General features: G+C 39.0%; 1 long non-coding RNA gene across 1 annotated transcript; it reads left to right on the top strand.

Annotated features, from left to right (window-relative positions):
• The first annotated feature begins 1,025 nt into the window (after positions 1–1,025).
• On the top strand, positions 1,026–7,935 carry LOC146045347 (uncharacterized). Its single transcript, XR_014465421.1, has 2 exons — positions 1,026–6,330; positions 6,466–7,935. It is a non-coding gene; the product is annotated as an uncharacterized LOC146045347 (long non-coding RNA).
• Positions 7,936–12,112: the final 4,177 nt, after the last annotated feature.

Below are 12,112 nucleotides of genomic sequence, written 5' to 3'. Positions count from 1 at the left end.
AGCAGCGAGAAACTTGGCAAGAAGTTGTAAACAACATTGCTTGGGTCAGGAAGAGTATTTCTTTGGTTTATTTGCAAAGCATGCAGACTATAGCAAGCATATTGGTATAAAGGTTATGCTGGCAATAAATTTTCTACTTTTTAAAAAAAAAATATTCTTTAAATGACAGTTTTTTTTTTGTTGTTTGTTTTTATTTTTTGACCGCGGTTGGATTGTTTGATGTATATTGTCTGCTGAGGATATTGCTGAAGTAACTAATCTGTAGCGGTTGTTTTGATAATTAGAGTTTCTTTGTTTGTCCAATCTATAAATTTTAAAGAAGTTGCATATATTTGTTGTAGGTTTTCCCGTGCTTATAATTTGGTGATTAGAGATAGGTAGAGGAGATTGTGCATTTACGTCTCTTTCTGGTTGACTGGCCAGCAACATGTGGAAGAAATGGAATGCATGATTTATCCATAATCTGTATTGTTTGGAAACCTCCGGATTGTCTACTGTATATGGTTTATATAAGAAAATGTTAATAAATAATTAAATATACGCTGCATTGTTAGAGCTAGCAAGCAGTCGGATTACAATAACAGTTTGAGCTAATTTCTTTATATCCATAGACAGAGGTCCGTTAAAATACAGAGTTTAAATGAGTATACGCTAATATTGTAAGCCAAGTAACAGTTCATTTTTACCACCAGAATAAATAAAGTTAATTGGAATATTGTTTATAACAAAGAAAGTAAGATCGAGTTTATCTCATTGTAAAGTTTTTTTCATCTCTTGTCTTGCGGAGATGAAGTCCGTAATGTAGGACTGATGTTTTTCTGCTATGGGTTTTTGATTTAATTTTTTTTTGGTTTATTAAACAAAGCAGCTGTGAGTTGGAAACTCTAAAGTGATGGATTCAGTTGATGTAATGCGAGATAAGGAGTTGTCCATGTTAGGTGAAGAAACAGGAAATGATCATGTGAATTCACTGTTTTTTTTTTTTTCTTTTCATTTAATGAGTAATACATTTTGAATAAGAAAAGTGATATATATATCGATGAGATATAAGTCCAATATAACATCTATTCTTAAAGGTTCATATTGACATATTAGACCGTGTTTTCTGTTGGCAATTTCTATTGCCTATTTGCTTAATCTGGATACATATATTGAATCAGATATACCTTGAGTAATGCGCAGATAAATCCTGGGTTTATTTTTATTCTTATGAATGGAAGGTAATCAGTGATAACTGACTCAAGGCTGTGGGGTTTTCTTTAAGCCAATTTTTGTTTTGTTTTTGATCTGTGTTAATTTAATTTTGTTTGTTTTGAAAGGGGGAGGGTACTAAATTGATAGAGTATCTTAAGGGGTTAATACTGTGGCCACAGTTAGCTAGATAACCAGGGGAGATAGTGATCTAATCGTGTAATGATCGCTTAGACAATGTGCAGATATGGTAACAAAGAATGACATATTGCATATAATTTTTTATGATTTGACAAGTTGATTTTTTCCTGTGAAGAGTGCTGACCGGTAGCGAGATTCACAGGGGGTATCTGCCACCTACGTACAAGGTAGAATATATGGGGAAACATAACAAAAGAAGACAGGGTGGGGGTGGGACACGTGGGATGCGTAGGTATGATAACATTTGGGTGACATATAACGCAGCGTAGGTATGATAACATTTGGGTGACATATAACGCAAGGTTAGGTTTTTTGGGGACATTTTTCATTTATTTTATTTACATTTTTGTCTTTGAAAGAGGTAACACCTTTTTAAGCATTTGTATGGGATCACAGAAAGTTCTCTGAGTATGTGACTAGTGTGAGCAAGTGAGAAGGAATAGAAAATACTGTGCTGGTCATAGTTAGTTGGAATTGGCGATGATGATGCACCTGTGAGGTAATGATTATTTGATGAGAGTGAACGCGCAATGGTCTGGTGACAGGTGGTGAAAGCTTCAAGAATTGAGATAGTATATCCCACTAACCCACATATGTTTGGAAAGATTGTACTGTCCCACTGAGGGGTTAATTCTGTTCAGTGAGAAGTGAGGAGAGGTGATATTTCTTTTAGAGCCTTAGGGAGAAAAAGAAAAAAAAATGGGGAAAAAAAAGAATAATTTTGAATTTTTTTTGTTTATTTTTGAAAAAGCAGAAGGGAAGAAGTTTTTTTCAGTGATGAGGTGAGAGTAACATCAGAAATAACTCTGTAGGAGATTAAAGGCAGGAAATGGTTAATGAGATTGATAAGAGAGTAAAGTTTTATTCCTAAATGATGTGAAATATCCAAGGAGTGTTACAGAACTGTTTTCCATAACAAGGACATGAAAGATTTTAGAATTGAAGATATTGTTTACCCTTTTGAAAAAGCACAATGAATAGATTAAAGTTATTGCAATGTTTGTATGGGACAGTGATCAGCCATACCCAAGGATGACCTCCAGCCCCCTCCCCATTGCTTCCCTCAAGTGATAATGTTGTTTTGTCAACATCTGTTTAAAAACTGCCATTTTTTTTTCTCCCAAATGACAAATGCTAATATGATGTCTGAGCTTAATAATGCTATTGCTTTTGCTTGTTTTATTTAAATTAAATACCAGCTAATAGAGGTGTGACCATTCCAGAGAAAAGATTAATTTACAAATTGATGCATTTCATTTTGCACAGAAAAAGCAAGTGTTTAAAAAAAAAATATTATTATTATTATTATTATTATTATTATTACTGAGCCACTAGAAATTATTTAGAAAAAATATTGAGTCTGCAGGTACCTCTGCAGAATCCTTATTAGAGCCCTTATTTAAAAATACAGATTTTGTAGTGATTATTATAAGATGCATATTGAGTTGCATTTTTATGCTTACTGATTTATCTGATTGCATGTTGCCACTTTACTAGATCCATTGGTCATGCATATGAGCCCACAAATAAGGAATGGAGGTCACAATTAGGTGCAGCACTACTGGGTACTGCCATTAGTAATCGTATTTGCTGCACAACTAATCATGATATTCTCTCAAATATTTGTAATGATTTAATGATTATTTTTTTCTCAGAGTGGTTTGGAAGAAATTGTGTATTATTAACAGGAATCCATGAGAGACTGCTGTCAGAAGGCACTAACCGATATGAGGACCCTCACGGGGTTAGAGGATACGAGTGATGCTCATAGGGCATTAGCAATTAGTATTTTGATGAGTTTTCAACTACTCATCCTGTCACAAGTTTCTGAACATCTATGGACCACAAGAAATAGTTTTTTTCCGATTTTACAACAAAGCATATTATCTAATACCTATAGTAGTTGCAACACTCCGTTATTGCAGGTTATCTGCCCAATGTGATTATTCTTATTATTTTTTTAGTGTAAATCAATTCACTTTACAGTTATGGAAGTATTACAGTCATCTAGTCATTGGTTTATGATCTGCATATCTCTTACTTTCACATAGCAGATAGTCAGTACTTACTACATTTATTTACAGCACAGTCCAATATACGTGGACTCAATTAAGCCAAAGTTTTATGGACAGCCCCACTATGTCCCACAATGAGTTGCATGATTGCTACCACAATGCTGATTCAATATGTTTATGATCTAATGATGTGTTTAAATTCTTTACAGGATTCTCTTACTGACACCTTTTCTATTACTACTACTAAATCTAACTGACACAGAGCTGACAAAGTACAATATACTGACATCATTGCTTCATTTGAGGCTCTGAGACACGCACTGACAGAAACCATAGCACTGGATATATTAGATTTATTATATACCTGTCTTTACTGTAATGAACAACAAGCAGAGGCCTTGGGAGTTTGAACACATATACATGGGGGTTCACATAGACCGATTGGGTATTACAGCTGCGCACTTGACCAAGTGGCAGCTGCATTACCGACATGCTTAAGAGCCGTGGCGGCTGCCGCGGCCTTAGTGCAGAAAGTAGAGGACATTGTACTACAACACCCACTGACATTATGTGTTCCTCATGCGGTTGCTTTCTTACTGAACTCTTCACGGACAAGACACATTTCCAGTGCATGGTTCTCTCGTTGGGAACTTTTGCTCCCAGCGCCACATGACCTGACTATTGTCAGGTGTGATACGCTAAATCCTGCTACTCTGCTACCTGGTGGGACCCGGGAGTCCCAGAGGATGGATGAGATGCAGGATTTAGAACATGATTGTGAGGAATATTTAAAGCAAAATTTCTCCAATTAGACCTGATATCTCTGACACGCCACTGCCATCTACAAAGATTGTAGTTGTCACCAACAAGGAGACTCAGGATGGCCATATACGGGATATGCGGTAGTATTGGATTTAGAGATCCTCATTTTCCATCGTTTACAGCAAGTAAAGGAGCTCATTGAGGCTGTGCAACTCCCTGCAAAGGCAGTAGTTGTTAAGTGTCAAGCTCACATGTTATAAAGTGATCTTGTTTCACTTGGTAACAAAAATAAGATGGCCACTGTTGTGAATCACACCACTATACAATTTAATGTTTTTACAATTGACCAGCAGAATCTCATAAAACATCAAGAGTTGTGTATTTAAAAGGAATGTGCCAATGGATGATGAATGGATGCAGTCAAAAGGCTAATGGCCTATGTAAAGATGGTGGGGGCAGATCAGTAGCTCCCCAAACCCCTCCTCCTGGCATATGCGGAAGCTGCCCATGGGATGACCCATGTAAGGAGAGAGAGGGCATGTATGTTGATTTCATCTTATGCAGAGGCCCAAACGCATCTGCAGAAGAATGAACTCAGGAAAATTATTCCTATAGAACCATCTCACATCCGCCCTACCAAGGTCCATTCCTAAGGTTAAAAATATTTTTTTGGAATTTACATGCATATAAAATTGTCATTATATTTAAATGGTATCTGATATGTTATCTTGATTATAAGGAACATCCCAGCTGTCCCATGTACAGCATCCTTTACAGCAAAGAAATTTTTGGAGAAATTTGTGTTCAGATATGTTATCCCATAAGGTATATGGTATTAAAAAAAAAAAAAAAAAAAATCATAGAGGTACATATTTGACAGGAAAGGTATTCTAAGGAATAAGTCAATATATGGGTATGAAAATTTGGTTGCACTCACCACGCACTAAAAGGTTTTAGTCAAAATTGAACATGTTAACAAATGCACATTGAGAACACATTATTTAGGGTGGGTGTGGAAATTACCATGAGTTGACTTGAAGTTTTGTCTTTGGTTTTGTATGACATTCACACTACTCCTCAGCAGCCACTGAACCTGTCCCCTTATAAGATCATTATTTTAATTGATATATACATTTTTTTGGGAGACCATCAATCCCTATTCAACATCCAACAGCAGACTTGTCACTCTAATTCTCACATCATCTAAATACTTTGCCAGAAAAGCAAACAAGCTTATGAAGGGATGTTGTTATAAGGTCCAGCCTGGAGACTATGCAATGGTGAGAAAATTCTTACAATTAAAAGTCTCATAGATCAAAGGCAAGACCCGTCCCTGTGAAACAAACCAATTGAATTAATACGTCTCACTGCAAGAAGGTTTCCGACCTGGTGGTGATATCAGTTGAAAGAAATAGAAACTGATGCAGATAAATATTGTGACTGTGACTCTAACTTAATAAACTTATTGGATGATGGGCCTGCCCAGGGCCCCCACACAGACCAAGACAAGATCCACGGAATCGGGGGGCATCCTTAGTGGTGTCCCTGCGGGTTGTGGGCAAGAAGAGGTCCACGGAATCGGGGGATACCCTTAGTGGTGTCCCTGCGGGTTGTGGACAAGGTGTAAAACAATGATCCCCATGAGTGACTAAGTTTCCCATACACTCGCTAACTGAAGAAGTCATTTTTGTTTTTCTAAGTTTTCATATTTTTATAGTGAATAAGGGTTACCAGGGATTGGTTGCTGGCAAGGACAGTGTGTATAGTTATCAAAGAGGTATTACTAGAGTCATGGTGGTGTATTCTACTTCTGCTTTTAATTTTAATCCCACAAGTATAGTAATAATCATAACAGACACACATATACATCATACTACTGATGCTCCCAGGTTTCGGTATGCATCAGAGGATGGTAATAAAATACTGATGGCCAATATGTTAAACTAATTAGAAGGTTTAAAATAAATATATGAGTAATAACATAAAAGTAACTGAGAACGCCCACACTAGAACTATTGATAGAATACATCTAGTTGAGGTATCAGTAAAGAAGAGGCATTCTAAATAAGGATGGTAACAATGGTGCAAACATAATATCTATATGCAAACTGACATTTCTTTTTTAAGACGCTCATCATGAGCTGATAGAAAGAACAATAAGGTAAACTGATTGTTGGTTATATTGTCATCTACGGTATCACTCCGGTAATGTTGGGTTAATGGCTACTTATATTTGCAGTCAAATCAAACAACACTTCATTTTCTATGTAGGATTTACACAAGTGAATCTTATAAGGTTACTGACTCTCCCTAGGTTTAAAATTGGTAAAGAGTGTAATAACAGGAGATATTTTGAAGTACAACAAAACATGTAGTTTTGTGACAGAGTTGGGTGTGCTAGTATAAAATCTAGATAAAAAAGAGTACTCATTGAATTGTTTCTTATGATGTTTTCTCAAACATACTGTCTCTTAAGATATGGACATTACCACAAGGATTATATTATATTTACACACTTAAGGTTTCTAAATGGTTACAAACAAGATCTATTGTAATAAAATTTTACTTTTACTAATTAATACAGTGGTGATTCAACATGAAGATTTGAAAGTAACACATGGTATATTAGAGAAACACACTTATTTACATTATCCCAAGTTTATAAAATTGTATTTGAATTTGTGAAAATAATTAAAATATGGTACAAAACTGATGGTGACATTAAAAGGAAAGTTGAATTAAATTATTTGGGTTGAAAAAATTAGTTTATTGAACAGGTGTGAGTGATGTGATTCCCTACAGTTGGTTTATTTGGTTGAACCCCAATAACTGGTTCGCATAAGTCAATGTTATATATGCTTTAAGAAGTTTGATGTTTTTGCCAAGATAATATTATTGATTTTTCTGTATACTAGTGAAATGCTTCAAGAAGGTTTTCCGATGTATTAAGAGAGAAACAAATGATGCACAGTACGAGAGATATGAACTTTTTTTCGGAGATATGAAAAAAGTTGAGGATGGACTGATAATACAGAAAATCAACTAATCAATAAATCTATGCTTTTATTATATTCTGTTTTCCTGACTGCCGCTATTATTGCTGCAGATGACTTTAGCTTGTTGCACACTGTACTATTCACTGCGTATGAGGCCTTCCCTTTGCGCTAAACAGTTATAATATGTTAGAAGCAGCAGCCATTTTGTTGAACCATGACTTGCATAAATATTACAAAATGGCTGATCATTCAGAACAGTGCTGTAAGAGTGATTTCTTATAAGAATTGTTTTTGGTTTTAGAAGCTTAAGAATGTGATGTTGGCAGTATAATAGAACAAGGACAGACACCTAGACTCCACAAACTGAATAAGATGGGAACAAGGCCACACATGCGTAGACCCACAAGGCCACTGAAGTTGGGTGTTGGGTTAATTATGACATCATGATTGAAAGCAGAGCTTTCCAATAAGACTCAATGCTTATGAGTAATTAATTAATTAATGTGATAAAGGTTTAAATATCAGAGTGATAGAAGGAGGAAAAGGCAGTTGAGGAAGAACCAGCAAGCACGGGGGGGCTGGAGGTAATTATGAAGGAGGTTTAATCATGGCTGATCACTGTCCTTGAAAGGTGTCCATTTTGATTTGATTTAGAATTACTGTTTAAGTATTAGCTAATCAATTTTATGTTTCTTGTGTTAGTCTGCATTTGCAAATATCTGTAATGAAGCTATTCTTTAAGTAAAGCATTGTCATACCTTTTATAACAAGGTTGTGTGGGTGTGCAATCATTTCAGCGTTGCCGTTATATTTAAAGGTAATAAAGTAAATAAATTTGGTTTGGGTTATTTATCATATCCAATCTTAGCAGATAAATATCTGGTTTATCAGGTGGGCCTTCGGGAGGGGCAGGGCCACACCCCCTGAAAAAATAACTGCAATTTGTGCGGGATGCAGGGTGAGGGATCATCATTGGACACACAGAGGGAGATAGAGGACAGGATGCCGCTGCAGCTGTCTCTCTCCCCAGATCAGCACTCGGCACTAAGCAGTGTGTGCTGAGCTGGAGAGAGAGGCTGTGCTGCGGTCCTTTTGCAAGTGATATATAGCGTGCGATCCTCGGAATCAGATATAAAGGGCCCAAATGACACTAGTGGATGGGGGCCTTAAGGGGCACTGAACAATGTGGTTAGTTATGTCCATCTCCTGCCCCTGTGTGCCCCATTCGCTCCACACCACTGCCTCTACCTAACATAGCATTGTGCCTTGGTCGCTCTGGGCTGGGCATGAAAGAGTTAATAAGAAGTATTCATACAGCAGGACTGTGATTAGAATCACAGAGCTACTTAGTAAGAGAATGCGAATCTCGGATTTCATCCACAATCACATGTAGAAGGCTTTTTAACGAGCTAATTTACATAGAAATTACCTATGCAAGTAGACAGCTTCCTCCAACGAATATATAATTATTGCTATAGTCCGTCGGTGACTGCAGACGGTGGAGATTACTGGAGCACAAAGCTGTCCGCTGGTCCTCGGGCCTAGCTATCTATAAACTGTGGATAATTTATTGTCATCCACTGGTTCTATGAAATATAATGATGTCCTTTAGTACAAGAAGCATTATAGGGGGTCGCAGTCATTATGTTGACATTTAACTGTTGAAATGTCGACATTGTGCATGGGCAGGAACAGAGACTGCTTTTACCAATATGATGCCATAGGCAAAATTCTGGCTGGTGTCTACTAGCACTAGTGCTAGTTCTGACACAGCACCCCTCTCCGAGTACAGCACCCAGCAGCACAGATCACAGCAGCAGCCACAACACCCATCACCCTCACCTATAGCAATCCTAATCCTAAGAGCCGCAGTTAGACATTTTCATACCTCCCAACTGGCCCTCTAAATAAACACTGGGTCACTGGCCCACCTGCAGGTCTCAGTGTCCTACAGGTGGGGGAGAGGGGGGGCAGTGGGGACAGCCGGTGATCACTGAATAAATATAGTGCAACGAGGGGAGCCAGGGGCTGCCCAGCTGCTTAGGGGCACCCAGCCACACCCGCACATGTAAGTAAATATGCAGGGTGGCCGGGGCATTTTTTTAATTAGGGAAGCCAATCACAGGATCCCGGGATCCTGAGATCCCGAGAATTCCGGGATTGAGCGTTTTTCATTCAACGGGATTGAAAAAAATGGCCCTGGATTGGCTTCCATAATTGTCACCCCCAATATTCTAAATAGAAACAGTGTGTGCCAAGTGGTGTGGTTTTGCTGGGAAGGAGCGTGGCCACACAATATTACCCACAATTCAAATTACACCACACAGTGCTGTAGCTTATTGACTTTACACCTTGCAGTATTTGCCCTTTACCTTATCCATGTTACATCTCACATTAGTAACCCTTATTCACATTATACCATGCAATAGTACATCTTGTACACATAATTCCACACAGTAGTGCTCCTTACCTATTATGCCACACATTAGTTATGCCCTTTTACAAATATGCCACAGAGTAATGTCACTCACACATTATGCCTTACATTAGTAATTCCATGATGCACATGATGCTACACAATAATGCCCCTTACACATTATGCCACACATTACCTCACTGTCCAAAAGTCTCAGTCACTGCTCCCCACTCCAATGCTTCTGCTGCCAGCTCAGCTCTATATGCTGCCGGCCGATCAGAGCTTAGCTGGGAGCTCCAATTGTGGTAGGGCAGCAAAGTCAGAGCTGCCCATTCCACTGCTTCCCGTTGTGTCAAGCTGACTCTGAGCAAGCCCAGTCCTGGATGGAATAGACTAAACTAGTGTATACAGATGGAGCCACTCTCTTGTAATGGGGGTCTGGCAGTCAGATCACGAACCACCAGTTCCCGCCAGCAGAGGATGAACACGCACAAGACGCATGCGCATCACCTTACAACGGAGCTCCCGCCACTCCCCGATGCTCGATCCCACCTCCCCTCCTAACCCCGCCCATCTCCTTGAAGCGTAGTACGCGTCCCGCACCCCAGTCAGATGGGGCACCATCTTGCCAGCGGGGGCATTCTGGCGAGCCCAGGCGCTAGCTCCATCTGTTTCTAGTAAAAAAAAGAACTCAAAAACATATACAGTATATATGCTGCTTAAAAATTATTCCATGCATCAATAGCATGACCATATGCAGATATATATTACCCTAGCAGAATATTTCTAGTAGGTGCAACTTAAGGCCCCCATACACGTATGCAAGGTATGTGAGGCACTAGGATGTCACAGGTGGTGGATTAGATGGTACCGTGGGGTGCACAGGAATAGATGATTGACCAGAAGATGTAAGTGTGAAATGAGCAGATTTAATGAAAAAACTTATATATAAATGACATGAACTTGAATCAAATACTTCTTTGATGAGCAGTCACAAATCATAAATAATCAGTCTTTGCAATAACCTTGGAAAGAACTGAGAAACAAGTCTTTGCATAAATATTGAAATTGGCTCCCAACAAAATTAAACTTAGAGGGTGACATTTAATAGGATGCGAAAGTTGAACTTGTGCGATATTTAGGCAAAAAATTCCTTTTCGCACTTTTTGGCGAAACCGCTTACTTAATAGGGTGCGCTAAGTCACATAAATCACACATTTTGTGCGATAACTCACACTTTTTCACTTGCCGGTTTAAATTTTTAGTTTTTTCACATTAAGATGTTTTTGCATTGAAAAGTATACAAATTGCTTATTTAAAGGAATTCGCATTTCAAAAGTGTCTAAAAATCGCCAATGATGCAGACCAGGTTCTGATGGGTGAATTGACCCAAAAGAAACTTTGGTCAAATGCAGAAATGGTTAATTTTCACACAGGTGTCCACAATTTTATTCATAAACTCCCCTACATATGCCCAAACATCATTAAGGACACCTGTGAGGGTTTCAGAGATGGAGATTGTGCAGAGTGGTGTGGAGTTTGCTGTTTGTGACTTTGGTCTTTTGGAGGAGCTGCGCAGGAGGAGGAGGGAGGCTGCTGCGCGCCAGATCAAGGTACCCCGAGTACTGCATGCTTCACGTAGGTACCGTGCTAGGCTGAACCTGGACTCCCTCTCTGATCAACAGGTTGTGGGGATTTTTCAGCTGAACTGCAATAACCTTTTGAACTTATATGAGCAGGTGAGAGATGATTTGGAACCTTATGGGGTTGCCAACTATGCAGTGTCTGGGCTTCAGAAATTAATGTGTGTCCTCTACTTCTTTGCCATACGCTCCACTAAGGCTGTGACCTCATGGTCGTTGGGGGTCTCACAAGCCACTTTCTCTAAACATTTCACTCAAGTGTTACTGGCGCACATATATCAGATTCCCACGTTGTGAATTCGAGTGGAAGGACCTTAAGGTGGCTTTCTATTGGCTCTCAGCATTCCCAAATGTGCTGGGAGCCATAGATTGCAGCCACATTGGGGTTTGGGCACCGCACGTGAGGGGACACGTTAAGTCAATCGGCATGGGCCTCACTCTCTGAACATGCAGGTGGTATGTGATGCCAATCTCAAAATACTCAATGTGGTTGCAGGCTAATTTATTTTTTAAAGACAGTTTCTTATATAGCGCAGCCTATTCCGTTGCGCTTTACAAAGGAGACAGTTATAGAACAAACAGGGTATTTACAGACAGTGAAAATGTAGGAGGGCCCTGCTCGCAAGCTTACAATCTATAGGGAAATAGGCATTGATACATAAGGATAGATACTGTATTCTTTATTGCATCGATTCCACCAGAATGCAAGGTTCTATGACTGGTTCTGGAATTTGATAAGCTTGCCTGAAGAGATGAGTTTTTAGGGAACGCTTATAGGTTTGAAGACTGGAGGAGAGTCTTATTGTGCTTGGGAGGGCATTCCACAGAGTGGGTGCAGCCCGAAGAAAGTCCTGCAGTCGGGAATGGGAGCGAGTAATGAGTGTGGAT

Source organism: Crinia signifera, chromosome 11, assembly GCF_055691185.1.
Source record: "Crinia signifera chromosome 11, ASM5569118v1, whole genome shotgun sequence".
NCBI classification, from domain to species: domain Eukaryota; kingdom Metazoa; phylum Chordata; class Amphibia; order Anura; family Myobatrachidae; genus Crinia; species Crinia signifera.
Note: the sequence above shows the minus strand (reverse complement) of the source record. Positions and strands in the feature narration are given on the sequence as shown.